This window comes from Grampus griseus (assembly GCF_964374135.1).
Source record: "Grampus griseus genome assembly, chromosome: X".
NCBI lineage: Eukaryota > Metazoa > Chordata > Mammalia > Artiodactyla > Delphinidae > Grampus > Grampus griseus.
This window is the reverse complement of record NC_138999.1, coordinates 110,842,119-110,851,178: the sequence shown is the minus strand read 5'-3', so window position 1 is coordinate 110,851,178 and position 9,060 is coordinate 110,842,119.

Genomic DNA, 9,060 nt, shown 5'->3' with positions numbered 1-9,060 from the left:
CCACTCAGTCTATGGCATTTTGTTATAGCAACCTGACTAAGATAAGGGTGTTGTTGCTCCCAGGCCCTCTCAGTGGATTAATAGTGAGAAATATGGTACCTATTTTCTTATTATAATCCTCCTATATGTAATCAATCTTCTGCAGCTATAATTCTCCATATGTCATTTAATTTCATGAGTATATTAATTATAATTATTTTCAAGCCTGTGTCTGAGAACTCTAATATCTGGATCTTCTGTGGGTCTGTATCTATTGCCTATTTTCTCTTGATTTTTCAGTCTCTTGATTTTTTAACATGCTTCATTATTAGTGATTAAATGTTGGACACAACATAAAAGGTTGAAGAGATAATTTGAGGTGATGGATGGCTGATGCTATCTTACTCCAGAGGGGATTTATTTAGTTTTATTAAAAAAATTTTGTTGTTGGTAAGACTCTATTTTTTAAGGGGACTTTTAGGTTCATAGCGATATTGAGGGGAACATACAGAGATTTCCCATATACTCCTGCTCCCACACATGCACTGCCTCCTGCATTATTAACCTCTCACACCAGAGTGGTCCATTTGTCACAGTTGATGAACCTACATTGACACATCATAATCACTGTTAGTCCATAGTTTACCCTGGGCTTCACTCTTGATGTTGTACACAGGGGATTTATTTTTTCACTCTGGCAAGCACTCAAGGTAGGGATAGATCATCTTAATCTGATCAGAGATTAAGACTGGGCTTCAGTCTTTATGAGTGCTGATCTGTTTCCCATTCCCTTTTACCCTAGGTAATGGCTGTTTGGTGGATTCAGCTGAAATTCTGTGGTGTTTATCAGGGCTCCTCCTCCTTCATGGGCACTCAACTCCATTTTACCACTTTCAGCTCCATGAGACTTCTGAAATCTCTGCTCAGCTTCTCAGACTCCCAGCCACTATTTTCTGCAGTGTTTTCTCCTTGGGTTCTTAGCTTCTCAATTCACAGCTTTCAGACTGGCAAATGCCTTAAAAGCAAAAATTCAGCCAGATGTCTGGCTCATTTCTCTCTCTCTCTTTCTAGATTCTCTAGAATCTTGGCCTCTCAAGTCCTTGCTGCCTTGAGGACCCTTCAACGTGACCAAAATATGTCTTTTCATGTGTTGATCAGCGATTATAGTTGTTCTCAGTGGGATGGTTAGTCTGAAACAAGTTAGTCCACCACTGACAGAAGCAGAAATTGCTTTAGACTCACGAAAGATAACTCTGGCTATTGTGTGGAGAGTTAAGAGGGGGCAAGAATGGAAATAAGGGTACCAGGTAGGAGGCTTGATAAGATGATGGCTTGGACAAGTGTGAAAATAGAGGCGTATGGAAATGGACATAGGTTGAGAGATAGGGGCGAGAAGTAGAGAGAAATATAGGAGACTTATCTCTTCATCTTACAAAGAGGGGGGAAATACCTCTGGTTGGGTTGAACAGGAAACATAAGTTTAAGCATACTATTTAAAGTAAAAAAGATAACCATTAGAGGAAATAATGCTAATGTGAAAATTATATTGGAAGGGATGGATGGGAGGTGCGAGTGCTCGAAGTGAGCTTAATCCTCGTCTCTCATCACATTATTTAATAGGTAATGTCAAAGAAGAAAGAGGAGGGGACAAATTTGAAGAATTTTTAGGAGGTAAAATTTTCAGGGCTTGGTGACTGATTTAATTTAGTGAGTAAGGGAGAGGGGGAAGGCAAAGGTAATTTACAGATTTCTAGCTTGAGTGGTTGGATGCATGTGGCATTACAATGGAGATAAAGAAAATAGAGGAGTATCTAGTTCAAGAGAGAAAATGATAAACTCAGTTTTAGTCGTATGTGGTGCATTGTGGTTGAGAATGTATAGTAGGTAAACATACACACGTGGGCAAAAGTTCTTACCACAATAAAATTTAAAAAGATAAATTAACAATAAAACCATAGCAAAAAAATATCTGGCCACTTAGAAATTTTAAATGACTTTGTCTAAAAACTCTTGGGTTAAAGTGGAAAAGAAACAAATTACAAATTGTTTATAAATACATGATAAAGCAAAAAAGAGAAGAACCCATGCTACTGTTGTTATAGATAAATATCTTTGCTTTGTAGACCTCTGCTGTAGACTGAATGTTCGTGTCTGCCAAAAATGCATATGTTGAAACCAAACCCCCAAGGTGATGATATTAGGAGATGGGACCTTTGGGAGGTGCTTAGGTCATCAGGGTGGAGCCCTCATGAATAAGATTAGTGCCCTAGGGAATTCCCTGGCGGTCCAGTGGTTAGGACTTTGTGCTTTCGCTGTCATGGCCTGGGTTCCATCCCTGTTTGACTGCTGGTCAGGGAGCTAAGATCCCGCAAGCCGCACGGTGAGACCAAAAAAAACCACAGAAGTATTAGTGCCCTTATGAAAGACACCCCAGAAAGCTCCCTTGCCCCTTCCACCATGTGAGAACACAGTGAAAAGACGTCAGCTGTCTAGGAAGCAGTTTCTCACCAGACACCAGATATGCTGCCTCCCTATCTTGGACTTCCCAGCCTCCAGAACTGTGAGAAATAAGTGTTTGTTGTTTATAAGCCCCTCAGTTTATGGTATTTTGTTATAGCAATACCAATGGACCAACACGACCTCACTGTTAACTACAGTCGGAATTCTGTACACAGAGTGGGCAGATGAGATGAGCCTCATCCCTTCTGTGATGCTAAGTGAAGCCCGTGTTTGCCTGGCAGTGCCATACATTTCATCTTGTCTTGCATTCATTTATAACCCTCAGCAGCAACTCCTCTCCTGAGGATAACCTTGATATAAATTGGCTTCATACTCTAATAGAACTTGGGAATGTTGATATGCTCAAACTATGGTATCCCAATGTTTCCATAGTAACTAATGCACACCCGGGGGAAAAGATGGAAAATAAATGAGAATAGCGTTTTAACAAAATAAGTGAGGGGCGAAGAGGCTTTAGACATGTGATTACTTCTTATTTAGGAATATGAAGATATTCATCTCCTTAATAATGGGGTTATAAAAGTTGTTACAATGAAACATGTCAGTAGCCATTTATATTCCATTTTTCTTATAATCATCACCATTGAAAACATTTAAATGTGTTTTTTTGCCCAATAATACTGTAGAAACTGAGTTAAAAGGACATAGTTGCTGTTCTCCTGTGAGCCTGCAATCAGGATGGGACAGGTTAGGCCAATGTTCATAGTCCAGCCTGCCAGACAGAGCTGTGCCCCAGTGAATATTGGGAGGAGTAAGGAATCAAAGCAGCTTATTCAATCCTGTGGAATTTGTTTGCTTTGATGCAAGACTTTGCTAGCAACTCAACACTCTCCTGGTTAAAGACTGCCAGTATAGGTTGCTGCTGCTCCTCCTTTCTTATTCCACCAGCTGATTTTTCCCATTCCTCCCTAACATCCTTATTCTTCCTTCCCCAAATGCATTCTATGCACCATCTCTACCAATTTCAAAACAATTTGTTCACTTTGCCTCTTGGCTGGTTCTAATGTTCTCTGTTTGTATATAGGTAGGTAGCTACATACTCCCTGTATATATCTCTGATAAACTGATAATTTACTAAAATATAAAACAATCTGTTTTAGTGTTAAACCAGTTGTTAAGGACTGAATTGTGTCCCTCCCCCTCAATTCACATATTGAAGCCTTAACCCCCAACATGACTGTATTTGGAGATAGAGCTTATAAGGAAGCAATAAAGGTTAAGTGAGGTCATAAGGGTGGGGCCCTAATCTAATAAGACTGGTGTCCTTATAAGAAGAGGAAGAAAGACCAGACCTCTCTCCCTCACCCCCACCTCCATTTTTTTCTCTTTCTGCATGCCAGAGAGGAAAAGGCCACGTAAGGACACAGCAAGAAGACAGCCGTCTGCAAGTCAGGAAGAGAGCTCTCACCAGGAACCTAATCAAGCTGGTACCTTGATCTGGGACTTCTAGACTCTAGAATTGTGAGAAAATAAATTTCTGTGTTTAAACGACCCAGTCTATGTATTTTGTTATGGCAGAGCGAGCAGACGAACATATCAGAGTTACATGCACAACCAATTAAGCTGTTATCAGATAGGAGCAGACTTTGTAAGAGCGAAGAGATACCTTTTTTATTTTAGAATAACAGTGATCAAATTTCTACAGAGAAATATAATAACTAATGGGATATTATTTAACCCGGAACAGAAACACGGAGAGTAGAAGGGCAAAGATATACTGAATAGCTCCAGGTAGTTAGATAGCCCGGTTTAGCTGATTCAGCTTAGCCAGCTTCCTTCCGCATTTAGAAGAGAAGTTAAGAAGCACATTCTTTTTGTTTTAACATATTCATATCACCTTTTGAAAATTAGTCTTCAGCTTACCTTCTATGCAAATGAATTCAGAGATTAGAAGCAAGATGTGATGAGAGGTGCCAGTAGGGTGAGGTTCCTTAATGGGAATTAAAGTCAATTTCGTGGAGTTTCCAGGGAAAGATACATCAGACTAATGACCGTTTACCTTGGATAGCCAGAGATCTGGTAGACATTCTCAAGTTCATATAAAAAAGGAGTATATCTTCATAAGAGAGGCTTAGTTTGGACAAGGGACATTTCTATGTTGTTTTGTTTGTTTTTAACTTGTGACATTCGGTTTTACAGTCACTGGGTAACGTGGAAATTTTCAGGAAATGAAGGTCTCAATAAAGCATTCTCTCATGCCAAGGGATTTGGTCTCTATCATCATTACATCCAAATTAAAACAAGGCAGAGACTATTTATTCCTGGATAGAATGGTCTTCTTTTGTCACCTATAACACAGAGTGCTGAAAGCTCCTGGTCAATCAATTATATATCATATTAAAATGTAATTAAAATTTTGTCACTGCGTTTTCTCAGACCTCTAACTGTCCTTAAAATTAGTGCTTTAGTGAGGTAGATGGACAGTATAGTTTACTATAGACAAGTTTCTCCTGTCTATTTCAGCACAATTCAAAGAAAATCACATCAACAAGGAACATATCTTCACAAACATTAATTTCTCTTTAGTTTTTTCTCGGTGTGGGATTCAGTCCAACAGATTGTCTGAATATATATTTAATACTTTAGTTCTGAATATAAGAAATGGGATAATTTTGTATCCATTTGTAGCTGGGTAGAGGTTTGGCTTGAGATCCAAATACTGTAGTTTTGTACAGTACATTGATATAGAAATTAATTAAAATTTCTGTATAGCTAATATATGCACATGGAGCAAAATTCCAAAGCTATAAAAGAGTGTACACTGAAAATTAGCTTTCTCTCCCACCCTTATATCCAAGTTCTCCAGTTTCCACCTCTGAAGGCAAGCACTATTACCAGTCTCTTGTGTTTCCTTCTACAGATCTTCCACAGTGCGTTGATGGTGGAACTAGATCTTTCCCTTCCCTTGTTGGCACTCAGTACCTGGCAGCATGAAAATGCTGCTCTTTGAGGTGAAAACTAATGCTATAAGCAGTAGCAAGGAACAGTGACTGCCCTTGCTCGTTCTCACATCCCTCCTTGGAAACCATATACCCAAAGCAGATCACAAGACATTTGTCTAAACCACTTCTAACTGGACATAACACTAACACAGATTCATTTATCAGGAATACACAGCAACAGAAACACCTAACAGATCCATACATTAAATATTTACTTAGTTGTGTATGTGAAAAAGTAGATTCTTTTTCTAGTTGTTGAGCAGGAAGGGGTTCTGTTTTTACGCAGTATGGACTCAGTGAGCAATTGTTCACTCTTTTCCAAGGAGTTGGAGAAGGTTTCATCAGAAAGGTGTTGTGTAAATAACAGAAGGGAGAAACCTTGGCCTCGAAGGTGCGGAAGAGGCATTCCAGCATGCGTTGTGGTCTGGGGGAAATCTTCAATTTGGAGTTTGGGATAAAAGAAAGAAGGGAGTGTCGAATGTTGATTTGTGAAGAGCCAAGGGGATGAATTGGACTGGCAGGAACAGGCAGTGCAGTGAAAGTGAGGTAATATGGGATGAATGGCCATTTGCGTTTGTGTGTAGTGAAGTTTTGTATAAGGATCTATGGACAGAGGTCAGTCAGTCCCTCTATGCCTTCCATGTTCCTAGTACTTCCATCAGTCCAGAATTTTTCTCTAACAGAGGCACCAAAGAATGGATTGTAGGATAGTATGGTACTTCTCCTCCATGATGTTCTTCTCAGAGGTTAATTCTATTTACTCAACAGCCATAACTTTCCTTAGTAACTTGTTATGGAGCTATCATCCACACATTTATGTAAAACAGTTTCTCAGTCTGACCACTCTTGACATTCTGGGTCGAATAATTCTTTTGTGAGGCACTGTCTTGTGCATTGTAAGGTATTTAGCAACGTCCCAGGCCTCGGCCCACTTGATGTCAGTAGCACTCCACCCCCAGTTGTGACAACCAAAAAACGTCCAGACGTTGCCAATGTCCTCTGGTGCAAAATCGTCCCCAGGTGAACTTACGTAGTTTTTTGTTGTTGTTCTGTAAAACCCCCTTTTAAAAATGAACACTTATAAATGTTTATCAAAGTGATACATTCATGTGATTAAAAATGAAATAGTGCCAAAGGGCTTCCTTACAATAAAAAGCAACTATCTCCTGCCCCACTCCTCCCCACCTGTGGTCCCATTCCCTGAGGGTTACCACTTTTAACTATTTCTGGTTTGGGTTTTTCTAATGTTCCTGTAGTATCTATCAACCTGTTTATCCATTCACTCAAACCACATATTTATTGAGCACTGTGTTAGTTTGCTAGGGCTGGCATAACAAAATACCACAGGTTGGGAGGCTTAAACAGCAGAAATTTATTCTCTCACAGTTGTGGAGCCTGGAGGTCCAGGATCAAGGTTCCAGAAAGCTTGGTTTCCTCTGAGGGCCATTTGGGAAGGATCCGTTCCAGTTCTCTCTCCTTGGCTTAAAAATGGCCACCCTCTTGCTGCGTCTTCGCGTGATTGTTCCTCTGTGCATGTGCACCCCTGGTGTCTCTTCCTCTTCTTATAAGGATACCAGTCATCCTGGATTATGACCCCTTCCCAACGGCCTCATTTTAATTTAATCACGTCTTTAAAGACCTTATTTCCAAATACCGTTACATTCTGAAGTACTGGAGGTTGAGACTTCAACATATAAATTTTGGGAGCATGCAATTCAGCCCATAACAAGCACCTACTGTGTGCTAGTCACTGTTCTCAGCACTGGGGATAGAGCAGTGAACAAAACACAAAAATCCGTGCTCTTATTGAGTTTACATCCCGGTGGGGGAGAGCAACAATAAGTAAGATAAATAATTAAAATATATAGTATGTTAAAAGACAGTAAGTGCTATGGAGAAAAAGCAGAAGAAGGAGATAGGGAGTTCTTGGGGGCGGGGGCCTGCAATTTCAAATAGTGTAGCCAAGGAAAATCTCTCTGAGAAGGGGAGATTCTGAGTAAGGACCTGAAGGAGGTGATAGAGCAATCCATGCAAATACCTGGGGGAAAGAGAATTCTAGGCAGACAGAACAGCTGGTGCAAAATGGTCCTGTGATAGAACATGTTCAGTTTGCTCAAGGAACAGCAAGGAGGCCACTGGGGCTGACGCAGAGTGAGCAAGGGGGAGTAGCAGGAGATGCAGGGCTTGGGAGATGCTGAGGCAGATGACTGGCTGAGGTCTAGTAAGCCATTGTAATGACTTTGGCTTTTGTTCTGAATGAGATGGTGAATTAGAAACATCTTGTTTTTCCTTCCTGTGTTTCTCCTTTACTCTCACACAACTGCCATACTCACAGCACTTCTGACGCCAGTTGTGTATGTGGGTTTCCCTAAAACAGGCAATACTCGGTGCCACCAGCTGGGAGTCCTACACTTTAACTCAATTCTGATACTTTCTACCTGGAGAGAGCATCAGATTGCACAGGTTAAGGGCTCAGTCCCACAAGACTACTGCCTCCCCCCCAACTTCAGATGCCAATGGTGAGTTCAGGTTGTCACCTCTACTTCCGACTGATGGGCTGTAAATCTGAGGTTCCCATGACCCCCTCCTCGGGTTCAATTAATTTGCTGGAGCAGCTCACAGAACTCAGGGAAACACTTACTTATGTTTACCAGTTTATTATAAAAGGATACAGATGAACAGCCAGATGAAGAGATACATAGGACGAGGTCTGGGAGGGTCCTGAGCACAGGAGCTTCTGCCCCCTTGGAGTTGGGGTGCATCACCCTCCCAGTATATGGATGTGTTCACCAACCTGGAAGCTCTGAACCCAGACTTTTGGGAGCTTTATGGAGGCCTCATCACGTAGGCATGATTGATTATTAACTCCATTTCCAGCCCTTCTCCTTTCTCAAGAGAATGGGGGGTGGGACCGAAAGCTCCAAGCTACTAATCATGGTTCTGTCTTTCTGGTGACCAGCTTTCATCCAGGAGCCAGCCAGGAGCCCACCCAGCACTGCCTCATTAGAACAAAAGACACTCCTATCACCCAGGAAATGACAAGGGTTTTAGGAGCTCTTTGCCAGAAACTGGGGGGCAGAGACCAATAAAAATTTTTTCTATAATTTCACAGATGGGAAGCCATTGGGTGGCAAGGTCTGAGTTAACTTTTAAAAGAATCTCTCTAGTTGCTGTGTTAATAATAGATCAAAAGGGGGCAAGCGTGGAAGCAGAGAGACCAGTGAGGGGAGTGTTGTAATAATCCATTTTCTCTAAATGATACGTCCTTCCTTGGTTGACCAGGTCTAGACATCGTCCATCTAGTGACTTCCTGCTCTAATAAATGGAGATTTAGCTTACTTACACTGCAGCAACCACTTCTCTCTTCCTCCTAATACATCACTCCTTTTAGTTCCTCTATTTAATTCCCTTCCCAACAGACAACCATTTTAATGTGTATCGTTTTGTTTGCATGTCTTTTTTGGTTATCTTCGTGCCTTTATATAAGACACATAAATCTCTATTTCTTGTTCCATCATCTATAGATCGAATCTCTTGAGTCTATACTTTCTAAAATTAGAATATTAGTGCCTCTACACATCCTTCCACCTCCCCTAACTTCATCTACCTTTCAATTTCT